This window comes from Passer domesticus, chromosome 30 (genome assembly GCF_036417665.1).
Source record: "Passer domesticus isolate bPasDom1 chromosome 30, bPasDom1.hap1, whole genome shotgun sequence".
Classification (NCBI taxonomy): domain Eukaryota; kingdom Metazoa; phylum Chordata; class Aves; order Passeriformes; family Passeridae; genus Passer; species Passer domesticus.
In genome coordinates, this window is record NC_087503.1 from 3,420,421 (window position 1) to 3,435,080 (window position 14,660).

A 14,660-nucleotide genomic window follows, 5' to 3' on the forward strand; every position below is an offset into this window, starting at 1 on the left:
GAGGGGCTGCGGGAGAGGCCGGAGAACACAGCCCAGCCCTGCGCTCCCCAGGCAGGGACAGCCCCGGGATGCCCCAGGGGGATGGAGCACGGCCACTGCGGGGTGTCTGCCTGGGCCCTCTTCCATCCTGTCCATGGGCATGGCCTCAGGGGATGGGATGGGATGGGATGGGATGGGATGGGATGGGATGGGATGGGATGGGATGGGATGGGATGGGATGGGATGGGATGGGATGGGATGGGATGGGATGGGATAGGACGGGACGGGATGGGGCCAAGCTGGCTGCAGTCTCCAGTCCTACAGCCCAGCTCTGCCACTCACCCTCCTGTGGTGGATGGAACGGCACCACCTCTTCTGTCTCCTGTCCTGGGTCAGCTCCAGGGCCTTCTTCCTCCTCCTCCACCCAGGGCAGCTTGGGTACTCTCGGGGGTCTCTGCTCCATGTCAGTGACTGGAGCTAGTTGCAGGACAGATGCCTTGGAAAAGCTCCGGGGCACTAAGTCCCGCGCTCTGCCCTCGAGGGCACTGCCAAACAGAAGCCTCGGAAGGCCACAGGTCACCAGGTCCTCTGCTCTGACCTCGAGGTCAGCTGCAGGAACAACACCTCAGAACAGCTCCCGGTCAGACAGGAACGAGTGCACTGTGTGGGGGCTCCTCACAGCACCGCTCTGTTCCGTCCTGTCCCGTCGCCTGCTCCGAGCGCTGTGGAGTGTTCTTGTCACCACCAGCTCCTTTGTCACCACGTGTCACAAAGGACACACTCCTCCATTCCATGCCACGGTGACCGTGCTGCAGTGTGTCACAAAGGGCCCTTGCACACACTGCCACCTGCCCTGGGGCCGCCCCCAGCCCACCCAAAGTGGCCCCGGTTGGCAGGAATCCCTGGCCCCAAGTGTCTAAGGCAGCCCGACAGGATCTTTAGGAAGGGCTCAGCCCATCAGCAAACGCTGCCCTGCTCTGCGGGCTCAGGGCAGCAGAAGGAGCCCCCAGGGCTGCCGAGGCAGCCGCGCTGGCAAGGGCACGGGGCCTTCCACGGAAGCTGGCATGGCCTCCTTGGGACACGTCCTGGCTGCTGGCCATCCTAAACCCGCGGCTGTGCCAGGCACAAGGAACGTGTGGGCCAGGGCACCAACGCTGCTCTGAACCCTGGGGCCCAGGCAGCGCTGCCATCAGCAGGTTTGGCAGAGTCCGCGCCCAAGCAGAGCTGCCACCCCCCGAGCCCTGGCAGCGCTGCTGCCCCTCTCCTGCCCCAGAGACCTGTGCCCCGGGGGGCTTGTGTGCCACAGGGAGCCAAAGCCCACATGCACTGGGGGCTGTGCTCCTCCCTGCAGGGGCTGTTGGCAGCAGCACCTGGAGCACTGCTGCACCACTTGCTGTCAGAAGCTCTTACTACATGCTGAAATTATTTTCTTATTGAAGTAATTTCCTTCAGCACAAAAGCATCTTTACCATGACAACATGGAAAAATCTGGCATTAAAGACTCCTCAGTTCAGGAAAGCTTTACTTTCCATTTCTCAACTCAAGTAATTACAAAAAGTTGCAAACTCCCTCAATCAATTGCAATCGACTGAGAACATGAGAGTTGGAAATTGGCTTCCCATCTCAAAGCAGCATCTCATGTGCCTTAATGTCATGCATTGGGAGTCACTTTACAAACATAACACTACACAGAGGGAAACAGAAGGCCATTCTTTGCTTTCAAATGATTTTCAATGAATGGATGATAATATCCTCATTCACTTAAGGAATAGAAGCTCTAAAAGAATGAAAGTCCACTCAGTGTTACAAAAGTAGCCCAATGAAATGAATAGATGGCAAAAGGGCCAATCGTCCCCCTGGTAGAGATATCTAACTGGCCAATAAAGTACAGCTCTCCCCTCTTCTCCCCTGCAGGAGAATCAGGACCATGAACAGAAATAGTCACAGCTGTCCTTTCTGCCTCCATAACCAGCGTTGCACCAAACCACAGATGCTGCCTTCAAACTGACTCCCAATTCCGGCCAAGACCTCTCACCTTCCAGACAAATCCTTCCCCAACACGCCCCCAACACCAACCCCTCCAAACACCCGCACAGGAGCCCTCAACACCCCACCAGCACCCCCAGCTCTCCCTGTCCCTCCGCAGAGCTTTCCCAGCCTCCAGCAGACCCCCTGGTTCCCTGCACGTGCTGTGGGATGGCCCTCAGGAGGATCTGCTCCAAGGCCTTTCCCGGGAGCAAGCTCAGGCTGCCAGGCCCATGGTTCCTGGATCATCCTTCCCACCGAGCCTTCCTGTGCACGGCTGTTCCCTTGGCACATTTGCGCTTGGCTGGGACTTCTCCACTCACCCAGGGCTTCTGCTAAAGGATCGAGAGCAGCCTGGCAAGCTCTTCCTCCAGCTGCCTCTTTCCTCTTGGGGGAGGAAGAACATTCCACAGGCAAGAAACTGGTGCCTCCACAGACCCTGGATCCATGCTGGGACAGACAAGGATGTGAAGTATGTCATATGGAAAAACTCTTTATCACTAACCGCTCGCATTTGTTCTCTCTGTTCCTTTGTTACCCGTGGTATAAAGCAATACTCACTGGTTTGTCATACACAGAGGCCCCCGCCTACACAGCTCACTCACACCATGTGGGTTCAAGTCTGATGGGTGCCTTGCACAGGTGGCACAGGGAGTCCCACCTACACGGTCCCGGGTCAGGGGTGAGCGTCCCCTTGGTGGGTTAGAGTCCCAGAGTTCAGGAGTGGTATGCTAACTGGCATTGATTAAATGTGGCTGGAATTTGGATTGGGAGCTGGTTTAGAGAATTTATTAAGTCTGGTATAATATCATGTGTGTGTCCATGTGTTAAATCTGTCAATGCAACATCGTTTATTCTTTGTTTATGTGAAGATAAGGAAGGGAATGTGCTCAACACTGTTACCTTTTTCCTTTGGGGATGGAATGCTATTAATTGGAGTAGAAGTAGTCAGAAAATTGAGTGTGCGTTCCAAGGTTCATCGCTAAGAATGCAAGAAGTGGAGACACAGTCTCAGAGGGAAACAGCGTTGTATGGTTGTCCTGGGTTGACTATATGATGCTTTTATCCCCAGTCGTCTTGTTCTGTTTATACTGAATAATAAGTTTTACTTCTGTAAGACTCTCTTCCAGACAGTGAAGAGGGGAGGGAAGAAGCGCGCAGTTTGTTTTCAGACTGCTCTCACTCCTCCACATTCCTGCTCCTGGACTGTGTTGTCTGCGGATGGACAGACAGCCGGACAGAGCTCCTTTTTTCCCTTTTTTTTTTTTTTTTTTTTTTTGCTTTTCGTTAGTTTTAGCTAGCTGAGGCAAAGAAGTTCCCTGGACTGTGATTTTTCCTTTTTCTTGGACCTGTTCAAGCCTGCTCTGGATTGAACACCCAGAAGAGCACCGGCAGCTCCACCTGTGGCCCCCTGGCCGGGCCTGGGCCGCGGCGTTTCCAGCACCGCAGGGACTGATCAGAGACTGAGTGAGCCGAGCTGCAACCTGGGGAGGGGACTGTTCTGAGTTTGCCTTTTTTTTTTTTTTTGGAGTAGTGAGAAGTTTTATTGTTTAATATTGTTTGGGTTCTATTGTTTAATAAACAGGTTTCTTTCCACTTTTTCTCCAAGGAGATATTTTCTCCCGAACCGGTTGGAGGGGGGAGGGGCAATTGGAGCTGCTTTTGTAGAGAAGCCCCTTTGGGGGTTATGTCCCAAACAAGCCCCGAACCAGGACAATGGTCTTGCAGATTGGAAATTGAAATTGATTGTCTAGAGAACTTAAAATACTCTCAGGAGGTTCTGGAGGACATAGGTCCCTGGCAGCCTAGCTGGGAATTTTTTCCAGCAATAGGATGATATCTTTTGGATGCTTGGAGCACCTTAAGCGCTCAGACAATTTTCTAGTTTGTGGGAAAGCCCCTAAGTACCCTTTTGTGTTGTATGAAAGAGTGTGAATATGTGGAACTGCATTTCCATTGTCACCCTGAGGGGCTTGGCAGGTGAGGGACAAGGAAGAAGTAGATGGTGAGAAAGGCCAGAGTGACTCTGACACGAATGAGACTTACAGTCTGACAGGAACCAAGTGCAGTAGCTCTACCTGCATTTCCATTTTCTGATGACGGGAGTGGCAGGGAAAGCAAAGTGACTGATGCCCTATGCTCCTTGTAACCCTCTGATCCCTTGTTTGTTGTGTAGGGGGCGTAGAGATTGTAGTCCTTGTAGTGGCTCAAACAATTGGCCCATAGAAGAGAGCAATAGCCTACTTCTCAAAACAACTGGATGAAGTGAGTAGGGGACAGCCTGAGTGTGAGCAGTTGCTGCTCTTGTTTCAAACATCCAAGAAGCCTGAGAATTCACTCTAGGTAAACAAATAATTGTATTTATCTCACATTCAGTAGCAGCAATTCTTGAGCAAAAGGGTGGGCGTTGGCTTTCACCCTCCAGATTGCTTAAACATCAGGCAGTTTTGGTGGAACAATGTGGTATTACCAAACTAATCTCTTCTCTAGTTAATCCAGCAGCATTCCTGGTCACTCACCAGACAGACAAGGAACCTTTGTAGCATGGCTGTATCAAAACCATGAAGTCACTGTATTCCAGCTGCCCAGATCTTAAAGAAACCCCAAATCCAGGAGCAGAATCTCAGTACACAGATGGGAGTGTCTTTGTAAGAGCAGATCAGTGAAAATCAGGATATGCAATTAGCACAGAGCAAGTCAGCTCAGAAGGCAGAGATAATCACTTGAACCTGTACCTTCTGACCAGCCTGAGGAAAAAGGATCAATATATGAACAGATTCCAAGTATGCCTTCAGAGTAATATGTGCCATGAAGCAGTTTGGAAAGAAAAGGACTATTGACAGCTCAAGGAAAGCAAATTAAGCATTCAGAAGAAATCTTAAAATTGTTGGAGGCAGTACTAGTACCTCAAGTGGTTGCAGTTATGCACTGCAAAGGACATCAGAAAGGAGAAACAGACCCCAGAAGGGGTAACAGGTTGCAAAAAGAGCAGCAGAACAAAGCCATGTTGAGGTTCAGGCACCACTAATTCCCGAAGGTAAGGAACAATATGACAATGATGTATGTCGTATAATCAGGAAGATCTAGAATTAGCAAGGAATTCATGAGCAGAATGGAAACATATTCTTTTTGCAACTCCTCAGAGATAGACAGTTATACCTGAAAGAGCATTGTGAAAATTAATTGCAGATGAACATAATTGTATACAGTGGGAAGGGGATGCCTTACATAATTATTTGATGAGGACAAGTGTAAGATGCAACCTGTACTCTAGTGGAAAGCAGGTAAGCCAAGGGTGTAATAATGTCTCAGAACCAATCCACGAACTAGAGTTGACCTTGGCACAGTAGACAAGGGACAATATCCTGGACAGTACTGGCAAGTTGAGTTTTCTGAATTGCCAAGAAAAGGGGGCTATAAATACCTTTTACCTTTCACTGATACCTTCTCAGCATGACCTAAGGCATTCCCAAGCCAAACAAATAAAGCCAAAGAAGATTTTGTTAAACAACATAATGCCCTGGTTCAGATTGCCTTTAGACATCTCCTCCGATCGAGGGCCACGTTTCCTAGCAAATATTGCACAGCAACTTTGCAATAAGCTCCAAATCAACTGGCACCTACACATGCTGTATTGGCCGCAGGCCAGCAGCCAAGAGGAAAAGATGAATTATCTGCTAAAACAGCAAATAGTCAAAACTGGACAAGGGGCCAACATACCTTGGCCCCAGGCCCTACTTTTGGCTTTATTACGGATTCCAGGAGACCAAGAACAAAAGAAAATCTGAATCCCTTGGAAATACTGTACAGAAGACCATATAAGCATAACTATGAAGGGGAAGATACTGTACAAGTTGGGGAGGGGTATCTGCAGAACCATGCTGTGCAACTAACACAACAGCTGCAGCAAATAAATCAACACATTTTGAGCAGAGGAGCAAGAGGATGCTCCTCTCCACAAATCCAGCCTGGGTACCAGGTATATGTCAAATCCCCTGGGGGAAAGCCTCTTATCCCAAAATGGAAAGGACTCTAATTAGTACTTTTAATCACTTATACAGCCTTTAAGGCTTGAAGCATTAACCTCTTGGCTACACTATTCCAGAATTAAAAGACTTCTGCAAAAGGCAAGTGGAGTCCATAACTGGACCTCAGAAAGAACAGAAGAAACCAAGATGCACTTCACACCATCATCATCTTCCCGATATTTCTGATTAGAATCCAAGGCACAGTAGATGACTGTCACTACCATCATGATCTCCTTGGCCTTCAAGATCCTGGTAGATGGAGCACTCAAAAATATTCAGGACCTAATTGGCTAAAGGGGATTAATAAGATAAAAACACTTTACGCCATATTAAGGATTAATGACCGAGCAGTTGAAGATTGAGGAAAACCTGACTCCATGCTGGCCTTTCTTGTCCCACCTGAAAGCAGGACCTCTATGGCGTGTAAATTTGAAACTCACAAATCTCTTTTAGATGAGATTACTGCAGTGACCATGTGCATCCGTGACCTTTCTAACAAGCAGCATGTGAATCCATTCTCATGTGATTCCTATCAGGATTTTTGCGCTATGCAAATTAAAAGGGGAGACTATAACCTAGCACAAGATAGTTCCCTTCTTCTGTGGGGCACAGGTGGGGTGGGAGGACCATCATCACACAGAGATACAGGAATTGAGCCTGCCAGGAATGCGACCCAACAAATATTGTTTCCAGCAGGCAGCTCTTGTGCCACTAGAATAATAAACCGTCCTGCTGGTATGCTTAGTACGTGGAACAGGTCTCACAGAGGATTTGCTTTTGAGAATTGAATTTCATTCTTGGCATATTCCAGGCCATCAGAAACAGTAACCAGTCAAGTTGGAGGGGAAGCTGGGAGCACAATCATCCTGTTAGGGTATATCATGCCCAATGTCATGACCGTGTGATGGCAACCCAGATATGCATGGAATCCTGACAGCACAACTACATCCTCTTATGGGCTGAGGTACTCAGAATACTCAGCCATTTGTACTGGGAACTTTAATAAAGTAAGTGTCCTGTGTAACACTACCAGGGGCCAGTGTAAGGTTTCTGAAGGTTTCTGAAACGCTTGCCTAAAGGCAGGCAATGTATCTGAAGAAACCTGTTACCATGCCTTGGGTACTCGACAAGGAGTGAAACAGAACGGGTTACACAATAGGCATTTAAACTTGAAACAAACAGCTTTACATTAGCAAACAATGGCATAGCACGGGACCCGTATGTGAAATAATATAGTCTTTCACTCTGTGGTAAGAAAAACAAATGAACAATTGTTGCTTTTAGATCCACAGTACTCTCTGAAAAAGCTGGATGTAAAGATAGAGGCTAGAAGATCCAAAATTAAACAGCAATACTACCCATTCATACAGCAAAGCCTAAAAGGAGACATGGATACATTCCCAGACACCAAATCATAGGTCTAAAAAAGGCTTAAGGGGATGGTTTGGGTCTGAACTGGGAATATGAAATTCTATTGATCAAGAAGTCTTAGCCAATAAATGAAGCACTGTGAGTTTTTATATTGGACAGACACAAAATCCTCTCAGATCAGCCCTGCTAACACTTGCCCAAACCCACAGCCTGGCAGCTAACCTATTAACCACCCTGGCCAACAATACACAGCAGGATTGTTTCCAGCACTTGTTGGCTTTATGGGAAAACTACAGGGTAACATTTCTTTAGCATTTCAGTGTAGACAAGCTCAGCTGTGGCTACCGTTTGTAATCTCAGGAAAACATAGAAAAAGGAGAGCTGGGGAAATTGCCATGAGAATTAACTAAATCATGCCTAAAAATGAAACCACAAAGGAATTTGAAAAAGACTTCCACACTTGGTGGCAATTGGTCAATTTCCCATAAAATGAACAGAACCCTGCAGTCTTTTACATTAACCATTAAGAATGCAACAAAATACAGTGCAATTCCAATTTTGGCCCTTGGAGCTATAAGAACTCATGTAACTCTCAGTCCCATTCAGCATAATGTGTGGGCCATTTTCAACAAGAAAACTGGAAAGTGGCAGATTCTTAGTATCAAAGCATGTGTGCCAAGGGATGCACTGAATTTTGTGTGCAAAAATGCAGGGCTTGACAGAGAGGATCGGTGTCTGCACACTGAGGGCAGCCCTTGTATTTGTGAAATGAGCCCAGTAACCCATGCACAGTCACAGGTATGTTATGTGGGAAGGGGATGTGCCTGGGTGAGATCTCCTTGCACAACTATTACAACAGATTATTCAAATAAAAGTGCTAATGATAATAATGTCTTATTTGTAATTCATAAACAAAAATGGATGTTACTTGAGTTGCACCACACAATAACTTCTCTTGAGCTTATGCAGAATGTGTACGATGTGTATCATGAAGCACCCAAATTCCAAACTGGAAGGAACATTAATGTTCTAAAACAAATACTGTACCAGCGTAATATAGAATGGCTAGTGGCAGAAGTCAAAAATGCATCTCACAGAGCCTTATGGACACTCAAATTTGTATCAAAGAAGTTACCAAAATCATCACCAAAACAGAGAAATAAAGAGAACATCATGAGTCAGATGTCTTCTTGTGATGGACAAATCTGCAATCACCAACAGCTCCTCCGAGTTTTACCTTCCTCAGCAAACCAGTTCTAATTAAAAAAAAAAAAAAATTAACCCTCCTCTTAACCATCATGAACCTATGGATGTGGTAGAAAATTAAAAGAGCAGCATAACAGTACATATGTCCTGTGGACTGTGGAGGGAATCTTGCAAAAGAATTTGCATCAGGATAAAGAGAAGGGGAGGATGAAACAAGGCCTTTGTTTGACACAAGCACAAGCAATTCACATAAGCAAACAAGTACTTAGCACAGACACAGGTAAGTACCTAGCAGCAGTTAGCATAAGAAAAACCTGGCAGGTCTAACTTGACAGGAGAGGGACTTGAAGAAAGCTTTAGACACATTCTACCAGAAGAAGGAAGGGCAAGTAGGGAATGAGCCTTGGGCAGGGAAGGCATGAGGAAGAATTGCTGCTTTAGGGCATGGAGACAGCTCTGGCCAGCGCCTGGACATCAGCTTCAAGTACAGGAATCTGACAGAATGTATTTCTAACCCCCTGCCTATGCAATCACCTCAGCAGGGTAAAGATGGATGGTATTTTTGATACAATTCCTACATCAACCGACTGAAATCTATACATGGCAGAAAAAACATTTTGGTGGGGTGCAGACCCCTGACCTCCCGTCAGCTCAATAAAAGGGCTTTTGGTGGACAATGCATTTGTCTGCAGATTTCTTTGAATGAGGGAGACCCCTCGGGACTGCTGTATCCTGAGGGAACACCATGGGCCCTGACCTGTGCCTCAGCTTCCAGGGCCGCTCTTGGCCAGCATCCTGACGTGGATTCAGGACAGCTGCCAGGCACTGCTGGGACCCAGCGGGACAGGACCGGCTGTCTCGTGCCCACGTAGCCCCCCTCACACAGTCAGGGCCACCCCGAACCCAGACAAAGGCTCACGTGTCAGCAGAGAGGAGCAAGGAGCACTGGGCAGCTCTCAGGGTATCTCAGCGTGGTGCTGCAGTGGGAGGAGCAGGCAGGCCACCCACCTTCAGGGCATCCCCTGCATCAACAGGGCGTGCACTTTGTCATTTTCATCCCTCCACACCAGAAACAGGCCTGACATCTCCTCCTCTGCAGTTTTTCCACTTAGGATGTCATCTCACGCTTGGCCAGTGCATCAGATGAGGCCGCAATGGCTTCTGATACCACCTCCATGCCAACCACAGCTCCACTGTGTGCTGTTCCTCTGTCACAGGTTAACTTCCCATCAATTGACCAATCCATTGTTTCTCTCAAGGGTCACATTCCCACCAGTTCAACCATAAGGTTTCCCTCACTGTCTGTTCTTCATTATCTTGCTGACGTGCTCAACAGCGGATCAAATGTGGCTGGGCCTCTAGACAGGACTTGGCTCCTGACACACGGGCTCCTTGTGCCACTGCTGGCCTTCCGTGTGCTCAGCAGGATCTGTACCTGCACAGTGTTGTGGAACTGCACCTTCAGCAGAGGGACCGTGCCAGCCTGAGCTGCCCTCGTTCCTCTGGCTCTGTGCACAAAACACGGCGTGGCAGAGAACGGCAGCAGGGGCCTGTGTGTCCCAGGGCCCCGGATTTGTTCTGCTGCAGCTCCACAGGGATGCAGGCAAAGTGAAGGAGCCAAACTGTTTAGTAATGGCAGGGGAAGCAAAGGAATGAGCTGGGAGGGGGAAAAGAGGAAGGGCTGGATCTGAGGACTAGAGGGAAAGAGCCATGAACAGGGAGGGAGAATGGAGGGAAAAAGAAGGGATGGGCAGAGTCTGAGGGCTGGAGGGAGGGAGCTCTCTATAAGCAGGGAGAGGGCTGAAGCCATGCAAGTTTCCCACAGGCTCAGCTGTGCCAATCACGAGCTGTGCCTGGAGCTCCAGCTGGTCTCTTCTGGTCTCAAGGCAGTCTCATCTTCCATGGCATTTGCAGGTCTTCTACAAACACTGGTTCTTCTGAGCCAGTTCTGCAGCTCTCCCACTGACTATCTGTTGAATTACTATGTTTGCCTGGGAAGGGCGGTCATCTCTCCTCAGGGCTTGAAGGGCTGGAAGGGAGAGGAACAGAGCCACGGTCAGAGCCTGGATCAGTGGGAATCCTAGGGGACCTTTCTGCCAGGGCCATCCCACCCAGCTCTTGCCATGGCCACAAGAGAGGGGGTGTCAACTGGATCAGCTGGACACCCAATCTGCCCCACCACTCCCCCCCTTTCAGGCCATTCCCACTGACTAAGAAGGTGTCTTATTCTTTTCCATCGGTGTTCTTCCGCCTCTGGGTTCAAGGGTATTGTGGTTGGCAGCCACTCCAGAATGCCTAGTTCATTCTTCATTCTTGTTTCGGCAAGAACCCCTTGTGTGAGGACACGAGGCTTGACTCCATTTTCATCAGAAGGCTGATTTATTATGTTATATATTATACTAAAATACTACATTATAACTATACTAAAAGAACAGAGAGAAGAGATCAGAAGGCTACAAAGACAAGGATAGAATAGGAATGAATAACAAAAATCCTGTGACTGCTCACAGCCTTGGCACAGGTGGCTGTGATTGGTCACTGATTTAAAACAATCCACATGGACCAATGGAAGATGCACCTGTGGCATTCCACAGCAGCAGATAGTTATTGTTTATATTTCTTTCCTGAGACCATCAGCTCCTCAGGACAGGAAAAATCCTAGCAGAGGCTTTTTCACTAAAATATCATGGCAACAGTTGTCTTCACGTCAGGGGAGATCTCAATGGTATCAGTCAGCTCTAACCTCTTTTATAGTCCTTTTGAAATGGGGGAAGGGGACCCATTTCAAAATAGTCTATTGATAAAGGGTACAAGGTGTCCATCAGTAGTCCATCAGGAGCAGGTGTTGTCAGCAGCAGACGTTGTAGGCAGGAACCATTGTCTTCTCAGTCCAGTGGTCGCTTGCAAAACTTGCTCCAGTCCCCACGCACACCTTTCCTCACCCTACGGTGGGGATTTTACTCTCAATCCTTTTGGGAAGAAGAGGGGAGCTTTTCCATGTAGGGGTCGCATGTCTCAGTCCTTGAGGGAGAAACCTCTCCCATCTCAGTGCATCTGTCACGGTGGATGATGTACTGGGAATGGAGGGTCTTTTAGTGGTGATCTCTGGGAAGGTCATTCCAGAGAGAAAGTCCAGCCAAGTCAGAAGGGTGGAGAAATTCCAGCACTAGCGTTGCTAGGTGATGCAGGTGAAGGAGAGTACACTGCCCCTTCTTGGGTGCAGTGTTCCATGAGTTGAGCAAACACACCCGTAGGCAATAATCTGGCTTGGTGGACCGGACAGACCTGGATTTTCAGTACAGAATCTTTCCCTTTCCCCGGTGGTCTTGGCTTTCATGACGATCGAGAGGCAAAAAATGAGGGAAGTTTCGGACAGACTCTCACAGTGGGTCAAAAGGGTGGATCTGTAGCTGAAGCCCTTCCCACACTCCCCACACTCATAGGCCCATTCCCCCGTGTGGATCAGGGTGCTGCTCTGCCTGATGCTCTTCCCACACTCCAAGCACTTGTAGGGCTTCTCCCCATCATGAAGCTGCTCATGGACCACCAGCTCTGAGCTCTGGCTGAAGCTCTGTCCACTCTCCTGGCTCAGGGTGGGTCTTTTCTCCTCAGAGCACCCTGAGCTGGGTTTGGAGCCACTTCTCCCGCAGGATGTCTGGGGCTTTTCCTCCCCATTATATTCCTGTGCCCTGGAGCTGCTCAAAATGGCCTCTTCCACGAGGTTCTGCCGTGGGGATTTGTCCTCCCTGGTCTCCATCCTCAGCTCCTTGTCTGGGGGAGGAAGGACAAGGAGAGGATGGGGTTTGCCTCCACGCCACAGGGCAGCCGGGGGCCATGCTGGGCTGGGAGATGGAGCAGGAGTGAGGGGGAAAGGGGCACTGACTTCCTCCTCACCTGCCTGGGTGTCCTGGGGCATCCTCCTTGCAGCCTCCTCCTCCATCCAGCCAAGGTTTGGGGACGGGAAATCCTGCTTTGTGGGAAAACAAGGGGTGAGCATGTTGGGTTTGATGGTCCCGCTGCCCAAGTGCAGCTGGAGAAGTCACTGCCCTCTTCAGCCTTGGGGGGCCCGGACCCCGCTCATCCCCAGCCTCCCCCTCCCCTCCGGCTCCGGGTGCTCTCCCCACTCCGGGGCTCCCGCGTTCCCCCCGGCTCTCCCGGGGATCCCCAAACCCAACATCGCTCCTCTGCCTGCCGGTACCGGCCATCGCCTCGTGGCACCCCCCAAGATCCCTGCGGGGCCATTTCCGGCTCAGCTTTGGGGTCCTGCGAGACCCAAACATCCCCTGCCCTGCCAAACAACCCTGCCGGAGCCCCCCGATGGATTTGGGGCGAGCTCCCCTCCCCGCTCACCGGCGGTTCCGGGGCGATGCCGGCGGAGCCGGGGCAGCCGCGGCCCGAGCGGGGGAACCGCGTGGGGTTGGTGCTGCTGCTCCTCCCGCTGCTCCTCCGTCCCTCCTCTTCCTGCTCCTGCTCCTGCTCCTTTCCTCCCGATCCTCTCCTTCCCTTTCCTTTTCCTCCTCCCCTCTCCCTCCTCTCCCTCCCGCTCCTGCTCCGCTCCCAGCCCGGCCCGGGCGGTGCCGACACCCAAAAGCAGCCGCGCTCTGCCCGGGGGGTTCCGAAGCGGCCCCGCCTGCCCGGCACTGGGAGCGGTACTGGGAGCACTGGGAACGATGGGGAGAGCGCCGGGCAGGAACTGGGAGCGCTGTCCCTGCCAGCCCTGCTATTACTGGGAGCGCTGGGAGCGATGGAGAGAGCAGCGGGCAGGAACTGGGAGCGCTGTCCCGGCCAGCCCCGCTCTTACTGGGAGCGCTGGGAGAGATGGAGAGAGCAGCGGGCAGGAACTGGGAGCGCTGTCCCGGCCAGCCCCGCTCTTACTGGGAGCGCTGGGAGCGATGGAGAGAGCAGCGGGCAGGAACTGGGAGCGCTGTCCCGGCCAGCCCCGCTCTTACTGGGAGCGCTGGGAGCGATGGTGAGAGCAGCGGGCAGGAACTGGGAGCGCTGTCCCGGCCAGCCCCGCTCTTACTGGGAGCGCTGGGAGCGAACTGGGAGCAAACAGCGCCCGGAGGCGGCTGCAGCCGGCGGGGGGCGGGGCCAGGCCAAAAGGGCGTGGTTATGCAAATACAGGAGCGATCGCGCGCTGGGATTGGTGGGCGGGAGCAGCGCGGGGTTTCCTCGGTCACGTGAGGGCTGGGGCGGGGGGGCGGAGCGATGGCGGGGACAGGGAATGGGAATGGGAATGGGAATGGGAATGGGAACTGGGAATGGGAATGGGGACAGGGAATGGGAATGGGAATGGGGACAGGGAATGGGAATGGGAATGGGAATGGGAATGGGGACAGGGAATGGGAATGGGGACAGGGAATCGGAACAGGGTATGGGAATAGGGACAGGGACAGGGAATGGGAATGGGAATGGGGACAGGGAATGGGAATGGGGACAAGGAATGGGGACGGGGACAGGGAATGGGAATGGGAACCGGGAATGGGGACAGGATCGGGAATGGGAACGGGGACAGGATCGGGAATGGGAACTGGGACTGGGAATGGGGACAGGGAACAGGGAATGGGAATGGGAATGGGAATGGGAATGGGGACAGGGACGAGGAATGGGGACAGGATCGGGAATGGGGACAAGGAATGGGAACCGGGACTGGGAATGGGGACAGTGAATGGGAATGGGGACACGATCGGGAATGGGGATGTTATAAATGAGAAGCTTGATGAGGCCAAAACTCAAGAAGCAATCAATTTATTAATTAATATGGTAAAGTATGAGCAATACAGCGCTGGCTACAGTAGGGGGAAATTCTCCCTCCAACTGCACGCCGATAGTTGGGGCTTACAGATATTTACAAGGGTACTCATAAACTTTCTCAGCAGTTTCGATTCCCAATTTTTACATGACAATTCTATACACTATTGTGATTCAGTTTTTCTCAGGATGTATCCCAGAAAGGAGTATCCCCAGACGGTGGGGTCTGGCTTCTGAAAGAAGTCTCTCAGCTGGTGAGGTCCAGATTCCAGATGCAGGTCCACCTTTTAATTGCAAGGA

The 14,660-nt window shown here is 50.7% G+C and overlaps 1 protein-coding gene and 1 long non-coding RNA gene across 2 annotated transcripts in view; one reads left to right on the plus strand and one right to left on the minus strand.

The window, feature by feature from the left end:
• The window catches only part of LOC135287573 (zinc finger and SCAN domain-containing protein 2-like), a gene marked incomplete at its 5' end in the record, with an annotated part of 231,189 nt that overhangs the window by 155,664 nt on the left and 60,865 nt on the right, over positions 1–14,660 (plus strand). The window lies entirely within an intron of this gene.
• LOC135287652 (uncharacterized) lies at positions 10,990–13,284 on the minus strand. The gene is made up of 3 exons (XR_010351212.1): positions 12,960–13,284; positions 12,504–12,576; positions 10,990–12,380 (listed from the first exon to the last, which is right to left on the minus strand). It is a non-coding gene; the product is annotated as an uncharacterized LOC135287652 (long non-coding RNA).